Source organism: Pseudophryne corroboree, chromosome 10 (genome assembly GCF_028390025.1).
Source record: "Pseudophryne corroboree isolate aPseCor3 chromosome 10, aPseCor3.hap2, whole genome shotgun sequence".
NCBI lineage: Eukaryota > Metazoa > Chordata > Amphibia > Anura > Myobatrachidae > Pseudophryne > Pseudophryne corroboree.
In genome coordinates, this window is record NC_086453.1 from 214,627,473 (window position 1) to 214,637,936 (window position 10,464).

Below are 10,464 nucleotides of genomic sequence, written 5' to 3' on the forward strand. Positions count from 1 at the left end.
ATCGTTACTCCATTTTATATCCGAATCATTAAAATCCCCAATCACAAGGATGTCCTCCAATTCCGCAGTCGGTTTGATTTGCTGCAAGAGTTGTTCTTCCTCATGTATTCTAATATCCGGGTGTTTGTAGCATGTGCCTATGACTTGTTTTTTTGCATCAATACCCCAACTTGAGATTTCAACCCATAGTGACTTCACATTATCACCAGTCTCCTCATAAATAACCTCCTTTAAGTGTGGTTTAAGTAATGGTTTAACATAAAGACATACACCTCCTCCTCTTTTGCTTGCCCTGTCCCTCCTGAAAATAGAATACCCCTCCAAGTTTGCAACCCAGTCGTGAAAGTCGTCCCACCATGTTTACGTAATACCTATATTGTCATACTCAGCCTTTGATGCTAACAATTCCAATTCCCCCATTTTACCTACTAGACTCCTTGCGTTTGCAAGCATACATTTTAGTTTAGTGGTTCCTTTATTCGTTTTTTTTTTAAATATATCCTATCCTGGTTTACTAGTGCATCCCTAGAATTACTGATACTGACTGTCCTTCTCGCTCCCTCTCCACCCCCACCGTACTTAATATTGCCCACCTTACTCTTCTCTTTGATCAACCCAATGTTTCCGTCTAAATTCACCGCCCTGACATAAGTATTTTCCCTTATGTTCCAAACATCATTTTCTATATGCTGTAATGATGACCCATAATTGTTATTAGTTAACGCTTTGGCAATACCTTTCTTAATACCCTTATTAGAACTCATGTAAATACCCTTACCAGCTGCACTTTCCCTCCCCCCTTCTCCACCCCCATTTATCTCACTACCACCATCCCTACTATTCTCACTGCATGACCCATAGTTACTAGCTAAACCTTCCCCCCAGGCTCCTAGTTTAAAAGCTCCTCCAACCTACTAACCACGCTCCCCCCCAGCACTGCAGCCCCTTCCTCATTCAGGTGCAATCCATCGTGAGAAAAAAATGGCGCCTGACTGAGAAGTCCACCCTGTGTTCCAAGAACACAAACCCCTCTTTCCTACACCAGTCTCTAAGCCACACATTTACCTCACTGATCTCCCTCTGCCTCCATGGGCTAGCACGTGGCACTGGTAATATATATATTTTTTCTCTTTTTTCCTCCTCCTCTCTTTCTATCCTCTTCCCTCTCCCCCTATCTGTCCCTTCACACTTTTTTTCTTCTTTCCATGTCAATACACTATGTAACAATTTGATGATAGCCACCTATTGGAAACAAAACTTTTTATCTACTATCTGTATTATTAATTTTTAAACACTATTACCATAGAAGGTTTTTGCGCTGGAATACACACTTTCTACATATAGCTACTTCCTCAGGGGGCTGGGGATTTCCCCTATTCCATAAGCAGCATACCCTATATGGTTATATTACTTGTTTTTCTAGTCAGTGCAGCCACTGTTCCACATCTCTGTCAGACTGGATTTCCCCATTAGTGGCAGCAGCTTTCAAATAATAAATAAGTATCAGTGTTCCTATAAATTCTGGCTATGGATAAAAAAGAAAGAGCCAAACATTTAGCAGAATTCTTGAATCTGATTAATAACAAGAAACAGCAGCAGATTGAAGCAGAAATTACAGATGAAAACTTTTGCACCTTATATTTAAAGTTGGAAAAATTGCAAGCATCTGAAATCAAGCAATGGTGGGAAAGCACCACCCTTTCTAAATATTTGGAACAAAATATGATACCAAGGGGTCTGAGAATAATTAAAAAACCCTCTTTTAATTCCTCTGATGATAGATTTCAGATTCAATGGAACAAGACTTTAGATATATACTCCATGAATCTAATCAAACTCATCATAGAAGATAGAAATCTATCTATCATCAAAATGGAAGAAGAGATCAAACAAATAAAGAAAACATTTGAACCACTCATCAATATGGAGGACTATATTAATTTGGAAAGACTCACTAACAGTAAATTACAGAAATTAGAAGAAGATATCGTTCAGCAGAAAAAACGAAAGTTCCAAAGAGATATAGACGATTATAAACAAGATTATAGACATTGGAAGACCCCCACGATATGGAAACCCAGTAATGGATACAATTATCAGAGGATGGACTCCAGACGAGAAATCAACTCAAGAATACCATATACAGGAAAAGAACCCACAATGTGGTCCTCTCAGATTAAAGAAAATGAAAACTCTTGAGGCAACTACCATCAGTCATACACTTCAGAATCTAGATGGCATCTAAATAGAAGAAATTCCAGAGAAGAGAACACCCATCTTCCAACAAAGAAGGATCAAACAGAAATATTATACACCAATAAGGAATACCCAAGGAGATGGGGAAACGAAGAAAGAAATCCAGATTTAAATTATCGAACTAAACCAAGAGACATCCAAGAATCAGCGAATAGACAATAGACTTTTGAAAAAGGCAGAAAGGATCATCAGATAGAACTTCAGGAGATGGCCAATACCCTGATGAATCGAATATCAACTGTCAAAGACAATGTCCAAATAGAAGAAAAACACAAATAAGTTGAACATGAAGCTGACGACTATCTAGACGCTTTTTTAGAATTAGTCCGGACACAACATCACCAGCCAGATCCAGCGACACTGCCAAAAATACCTCCAACCAATCAGAATCCCAGACGAAGAAAAGGAAATTTATCTACAAACGAGGAAAGTGAGGTGGAGCTAAGGTATCAAGAAAAAAAGAAAAAGAAAAAGGGAATGAGAAAACAGAAATAAAAGGAATATTCAATCTAAGCAAACAGAATCTTACAAGCCCACAGAAACGTATTTTAAATAGAGGACTGTTTATTGAACAAAATAAACAAATTTGAAACTTTTGTGGACCTACACAAATTTATTAGGAAGGTAACACTTAAGAAATTCTTTAAAAAAAAACAAAAAGTACAAAGCCCTCTCAAACAAGACATCTATAAACATTCCAGCTTACAGGAAAAATCAAAATTTTATCCACAGCATCTAAAAGGAAATCTGATTAACACCTTTCAGAAACTAGTAGAAGCAGATATAAGAAAAATACCAACTAAAATTAAAAGGAAAAAAGACAATATATTAAAGGACGAAAGAACAGCATTGAAAGAATTGAAAAAGAACAAAGATTTGATAATAAAGCCGGCAGATAAAGGTGGCGGTGTGGTTGTATTAGACAAAGAAAGATATGAAAAGGAAACATTGAATCTATTGAATGATGAGAACACCTATGAGACCCGATGAATGAGTATCAAAACAAAATCAACATCCTACTAAAAAAAGGCCTAGAAGAAGGAATACTATTGATAAAAGAGTTTAACTATTTATATGTCAAACATCCCATCATTCCAGTACTTTATCATCTACCAAAAAGACATAAAGATCACAAGAACCCCGCAGGAAGACCCATAGTAGCAGGGATCGACTCACTTACGGCAAACCTGTCTGGCTATATTGATTCATTTCTCCAACCTTTGGTATGCCAACAACGTGGCTACCTTAAGGACATTACACAAGTTCTGAATTTATTGAACTATCTAAAATGGGAGAATGACTATCTACTCACCACCTGTGACATTAAGTCCTTATATACCTGCATTCAACATCAAAATGGCTGTAACAATGTAAGAAAAATCCTAGAGGAAGAATCATCACTACAACAAAAACAAATTGATTTCATTATGGATGCAAAATTCGCACCTTCCTATGCAAATCTTTTTTGGCCCAATGGGAAAAAGAAAACGTTGGGAGTAACAACAAATATAGCGAGAAACTACTGATTTAGACATGTTACATCGATGATGTAATAGTATGGAAAGGAACAAAGGACAGCCTAGAGGATTTCATTAACACCATCAATAATAATGAAGTGAACTTGGAATTCACAAGTACTATTAGCAAAACAAATATCAACTTTTTGGATCTCACCATCTTCGGGGAAGAGAACAAAGTAGAGACAAAAACCTTTAAGAAACCAGTAGATTGCAACAACTTTCTTCATGCCACTAGCAACCATCACCAAAATTGGCTAAAAAATATTCCTGGAGGCCAACTAAGAAGGTTAAAACGGAACTGTTTCAGAAACAAAGACTTTGAAACCCAAGCTAAAGAATTGACTAAACAATTTAGAGAAAAGATTATGAACTTGGAAGGTTGAATGAAGATCTGGAAAAAATAGAAAAATTAGAAAGAACAGAACTTTTAGAATACAAAGAAAAAAGCCTAAAGATCAAGAACATCCCCTTTTTATTACCTCCTATTCCGGTCAAAGCCAACTACTAGAAAAAAGTATAAAAAAACATTGGCACATACTGCTTGCAGATGATGAACTCTGACCAGTCCTATGAAAACACCCGAAAATCATCTAAAGAAGGGCACCAACAATTAAAACCAATTTGGTTAAAAGTGAATACAAATACACGAAAGAGAACAGAACCACATGGCTCAATTCTAACACCACAGGCTTTTTCCACTGCGGTTTTTGTGCGGCGTGTAAGAAAACATGCAGCAGAACGTCACAACCAATCAAACAAGTTACTTCATATGCTAACAATCAAAAATATACAATAAAAGAAAAAATCACCTGTCATTTAGAAGGTGTAATTTACAGGATACAATGTCCCTGTGGAACCCAATACATTGGGAAAACGAAACGGAAACGTAACATCAGAATAAACGAACATTTATGCAACATCAAAAATATGAAACAGAATCACAGTATTCCTGTATATTATATGGAAACACATGCAAGCGACCCATCTTGTTTAACATTTTTGGGTTTGAAACAAATTCAAAGAAAATGGAGAGGAGGAGATTTCGAAAAAGCACTTTCCAGAGAAGAATCAAAGTTCAGTTATAATTTTGAAACCCTGGCTCCAAAAGGTCTTAACGTGGACTTCAAGATAAGCGCCTTCCTGTAGAATTTTTAGAGACCACAAAATATATATAAACTTTGTATATATATGCTATAATTAGATATTAAAATAAATTAAAACCTATAATGTTTAGCAACGCAATACTTGTATATACACATATCCATCCAAATAAGAATTTTTAATATATATATATTTTTTAATACAGTCCACTACCATCTGAGAACTTCATCAGTTTTTAAGCTTGATCTAATAATGTAATATATAATTTTTTATAAACATCAATCCCATCTTTTTATGTTTATATTCTTACTTTCATCACTTTTTCTGTAATCTCCTTTCATTTTCATTTCATTTTTTTGTGAAAAAAAAGGCCCCCTCCTCATTCAGGTGCAATCCATCACGAGAAAAAAAATGGCGCCTGACTGAGAAGTCCGCCTTGTGTTCCAAGAACACAAACCCCTCTTTCCTACACCAGTCTATAAGCCACACAGTTACCTCCCTGATCTCCCTCTGCCTCCGTGGGCTAGCACGTGGCACTGGTAATATTTCGGAGAATATTACCTTAGATGTCCTTTTTTTAGTTTCTGGCCTAAGTCCCTATAATCTTTCTTAAGGACATCCCACCTACCACTAACTTTGTCGTTGGTCCCAACTGGCACCAAGACCGCTGGGTTTTTCCCAGCCCCTCCCAACAATCTATCTACCCAGTCCGCGATGTGCCATACCCGAGCACTCGGGAGACAACAGACTGTACGGCGATCACGATCCCGGTAGCAGATTGCCCTATCTGCCTTCCTGATGATAGAATCCCCTACCACCACCATCTGCCTGTGCGCCTCTCTAGCTTTCATCCCACCTGAGCCAGAGGGACCACTCCTCCGGTTGCTGGAGGGAGCAGTCTCCTCCGGCTCCGTCATTTCGTCACTATCATCCACCGAATCTTCGTCCAATCGGGCAAATTTGTTTGGGTTTGATAGAGTGTTGGAGAGTAGCAGCAACATGCTGGGATGGAGAGACAGCCAGAGGATCCAGAGACTGTAGAAGACTCCAGCCTGAGAGAACTGTGCAGTCAGAGAACTTCGCAATTGGACACCCGGACAAATGGATGGAGAGAACCCTGGACCAAGAGCGCAGCCCAGGGAGGTGCTCAGCATCCTGGTTACATCAAAGGTTACAGAAGAGCCGCAACGGTTAGAGAGAAATCTTGATCCCTGCAAGCCCTTCTGCTGCATACTCTGTCCTGCTTGTTAAAGGTAATATAGGGTAGGCTCCCCTTCTACAACTTGGAGCCCTTTGTTAAAAGTTGATATAGGGGGTAAACCCCCCCCCCCCTCTCATGTTTTGCCCTCCCTCAGTCAAAAGTTTTTTAGGTGTTGGTCTCCCCTTGTGGAACTTATGTAAAAGCTCATTGATTGCATAGGCTGCTTAGCTAAACTGATGCACTACAAGAACTTTAATGGCCTGCATGTGTTGAACTGTTCCCTATGTAAAAACTCAATGATTGTATAGACTGCTTAGCTTAACCTGGTGCACTAAAAGTACTACAATGGCTTGCATGTGTTGAAGTGTTGCTTATTCAAATGCTCAATCACTGCATAGTCTGTTTAACTTAAACTGGTGCACTACAAGTACTACAATGGCCTGCTTATGTTGAACCATTCCTTATTTAAAAGCTCATTGATTGCATAGACTGCTTAACTTAAACTGGTGCACAACAAGTACTTCAGCGGCCTGCTTGTGTTGAACTGCTCCTTATTTAAAGCAAATCCATTGCATAGGCTGTCTGCTGGAGCCTAAAGAAAGGACAGCGTGAATCAGGTTATCTCCTTCACCATTTTGAACAAATAAAATAGTATTATACCTTTGCAACTGGTTGTCATTGTGTCTGCAAACAGGGGAGTTATTACACCTACACTAGCCTCTCTGCCAACTGGCGGTGTCTTAAGAAATTGATAACTGCAAGAGCAAACACACCTGAGTACCTGGGCATTACATATATTTATTATTGGCATAGGTAGCTTTACTGCATCCCAGCACTGAGGTCTTGGGTTCAATTCCCACAAAGGCCCTTACTGTGTGGAGTTTGTATATTCTCCTCATGCTAGCATGGGTTTCCTTCAGACACTCTGGTTACCTCCCACAATCCAAAAACATGCAGGTATTGTAGGTTAATTGATTCTGAAAAAAACTCAATAATAGTATTTAACTGTGGTGTATATGTATGTGTATTCACTGCAAAGCACTACAGAATATATGTGCGCTACATAAATAACTGCTAATAATAATAATAATAATAATGTTAATAATAATAAAAGTGATGCTGATGCAAATCATCATTATTAACATTTTCGCCAAGCCTTAAAAATGGGATGCTGTTAAAATACCGACAGTTGTGATGCTGACAGTCAGAAGACCAACAGCGGGATCCTGGCGGTCAGAATCCTGACACATCCCAGATGTAAGTACGATAGGCACTAGGGGGAGGGTTAGGCTGAGTATAGGGTTAGGCTGTGCGGTGGGGGGGGGGTTAGGGTTAGGATATGGGGGGTTGGATTAGGCTGCAGGAGGGGTGTGTTAGGGGTAGGGTAGAAATACTAGGAAGTGTCAGGATTCTGGCCATCGGGTCCCACTGTTGATCTTCTGACTGTTGATCTACTGATCTCAAATGCCAGTATTTCATACCCAACCCATTCACACAGCCTGGGTCAGAAAAAGTTTATGATGCTGTCTGCCAGTCGCCTTTCTATATTATGCTGAATCTGATTATGGTCAGAGTCCCCAAGCAACCAACACTTGCGCTACATGTCATTATCGATTTCAAGAGTTGCATTATAGTAATTAGAGATGTGCACCGGAAATTTTTTGGGTTTTGTGTTCTGGTTTTGGATTCAGTTCCGCGGCTGTGTTTTGGATTCGGACGCGTTTTGGCAAAACCTCCATGAAATTTTTTTGCCGGATTCGGGTGTGTTTTGGATTCGGGTGTTTTTTTTCAAAAACCCCTCAAAAACAGCTTAAATCATAGAATTTGTGGGTAATTTTGATCCCAGAGTATTATTAACCTCAATAACCATAATTTCCACTCATTTCCAGTCTATTCTGAACACCTCACACTATCATTTTTAGTCCTAAAATTTGCACCGAGGTCGCTGGATGACTAAGCTAAGCGACCCAAGTGGCCGACACAAACACCTGGCCCATCTAGGAGTGGCACTGCAGTGTCAGGCAGGATGGCACTTAAAAAATTTAGCCCCAAACATCACATGATGCAGAGATAAATAAAAAAAAGAGGTGCAAGATGGAATTGTCCTTGGGACCTCCCTCCCACCCTTATGTTGTATAAACAGGACATGCACACTTTAACAAACCCATCATTTCAGCCACAGGGTCTGCCACACGACTGTGGCTGAAATGACTGGTTGGTTTGGGCCCCCACCAAAAAAGAAGCAATCAATCTCTCCTTGCACAAACTGGCTCTACAGAGACAAGATGTCCACCTCCTCCTCATCGTCTGATTCCTCACCTCTTTTACTGTGTACATCCCCCTCCTCACAGAGTATTAATTCGTCCCCACTGGAATCCACCATCTCAGGTCCCTGTGTACTTTCTGGAGGCAATTGCTGGTGAATGTCTACACGGAGGAATTGATTATAATTCATTTTTATGAACATCATCTTCTCCACATTTTCTGGAAGTAACCTCGTACACCGATTGCTGACAAGGTGACCGGCTGCATTAAACACTCTTTCGGAGTACACACTGGAGGGGGGGCAACTTAGGTAAAATAAAGCCAGTTTGTGCAAGGGCCTCCAAATTGCCTCTTTTTCCTGCCAGTATACGTACGGACTGTCTGACGTGCCTACTTGGATGCGGTCACTCATATAATCCTCCACCATTCTTTCAATGGTGACAGAATCATATGCAGTGACAGTAGACGGCATGTCAGTAATCGTTGGCAGGTCCTTCAGTCCGGACCAGATGTCAGCACTCGCTGTAGACTGCCCTGCATCACCGACAGCGGGTGGGCTCGGAATTCTTAGCCTTTTCCTCTCAGCCCCAGTTGCGGGAGAATGTGAAGGAGGAGCTGTTGACGGGTCACGTTCCGCTTGACTTGACAAGTGTCTCACCAGCAGGTCTTTGAACATCTGCAGTCTTGTGTCTGCCGGAAAGAGAGATACAACGTAGGTTTTAAACCTAGGATTGAGCACGGTGGCCAAAATGTAGTGCTCTGATTTCAACAGATTGACCACCCGTGAATCCTGGTTAGGCGAATGAAGGGCTCCATCCACAAGTCCCACATGCCTAGCGGAATCGCTCCATTTTAGCTCCTCCTTCAATCTCTCCAGATTTTTCTGCAAAAGCCTGATGAGGGGAATGACCTGACTCAGGCTGGCAGTGTCTGAACTGACTTCACGTGTGGCAAGTTCAAAGGGTTGCAGAACCTTGCACAACGTTGAAATCATTCTCCACTGCGCTTGAGTAAGGTGCATTCCCCCTCCTTTGCCTATATCGTAGGCAGATGCATAGACTTGAATGGCCTTTTGCTGCTCCTCCATCCTCTGAAGCATATAGAAGGTTGAATTCCACCTCGTTACCACCTCTTGCTTCAGCTGATGGCGGGGCAGGTTCAGGAGTGTTTGCTGGTGCTCCAGTCTTCGGCACGTGGTGGCTGAATGCCGAAAGTGGCCCGCAATTCTTCGGGCCACCGACAGCATCTCTTGCACGCCCCTGTCATTTTTTTAAATAATTATGCGCTACCAAATTCAATGTATGTGCAAAACATGGGACGTGCTGGAATTTGCCCACATGTAATGCACGCACATCCTCAGTTTCCGTAAGAGGTTGTCAGCTGTGTGCCTCTTATGGAAAGCGATGATACAAAGCGTAGCCTGCCTAGGAACGAGTTGGTGTTTGCAAGATGCTGCTACTGGTGCCGCCGCTGCTGTTCTTGCTGCGGGAGGCAATACATCTACCCAGTGCCGTAACTAGGCATTTTAGCGCTGTGTGCAAGAAACGACAATGGCGCCCCCCCCCCATTGTAAGATAGGGGCAGTGCGCGTCGTAGGTGCGCGTAAAAAATTATAGGGGCGTGGCTTCACGGGGAAGGGGCGTGGCCACAAAATAATAGCAATTCATACTACGGTGCACAGTAGTCTACATTATTCAAATTACGCTGCACAGTAGCGCCACTACACCAGGTAGAGCCCCTTTTATATATTACAGCAGACAGCGTCCCCCTTTTTACACATTACAGCAGACAGTCCCCCTTTTTACACATTGTGGCAGCCAGTCCCCCTTTTTACACATTGCGGCAGCCAGGCCCCCTTTTTACACATTGCGGCAGCCAGTCCCCCTTTTTACACATTGCGGCAGCCAGGCCCCCTCTTTACACATTGCGGCAGCCAGTCCCCCTTTTTATACATTGCGGCAGCCAGGCCCCCTCTTTACACATTGCGGCAGCCAGGACCCCTTTTTACACATTGCGGCAGCCAGGACCCCTTTTTACACATTGCGGCAGCCAGGACCCCTTTTTACACATTGCGGCAGCCAGTCCCCCTCTTTACACATTGCGGCAGCCAGTCCCCCTTTT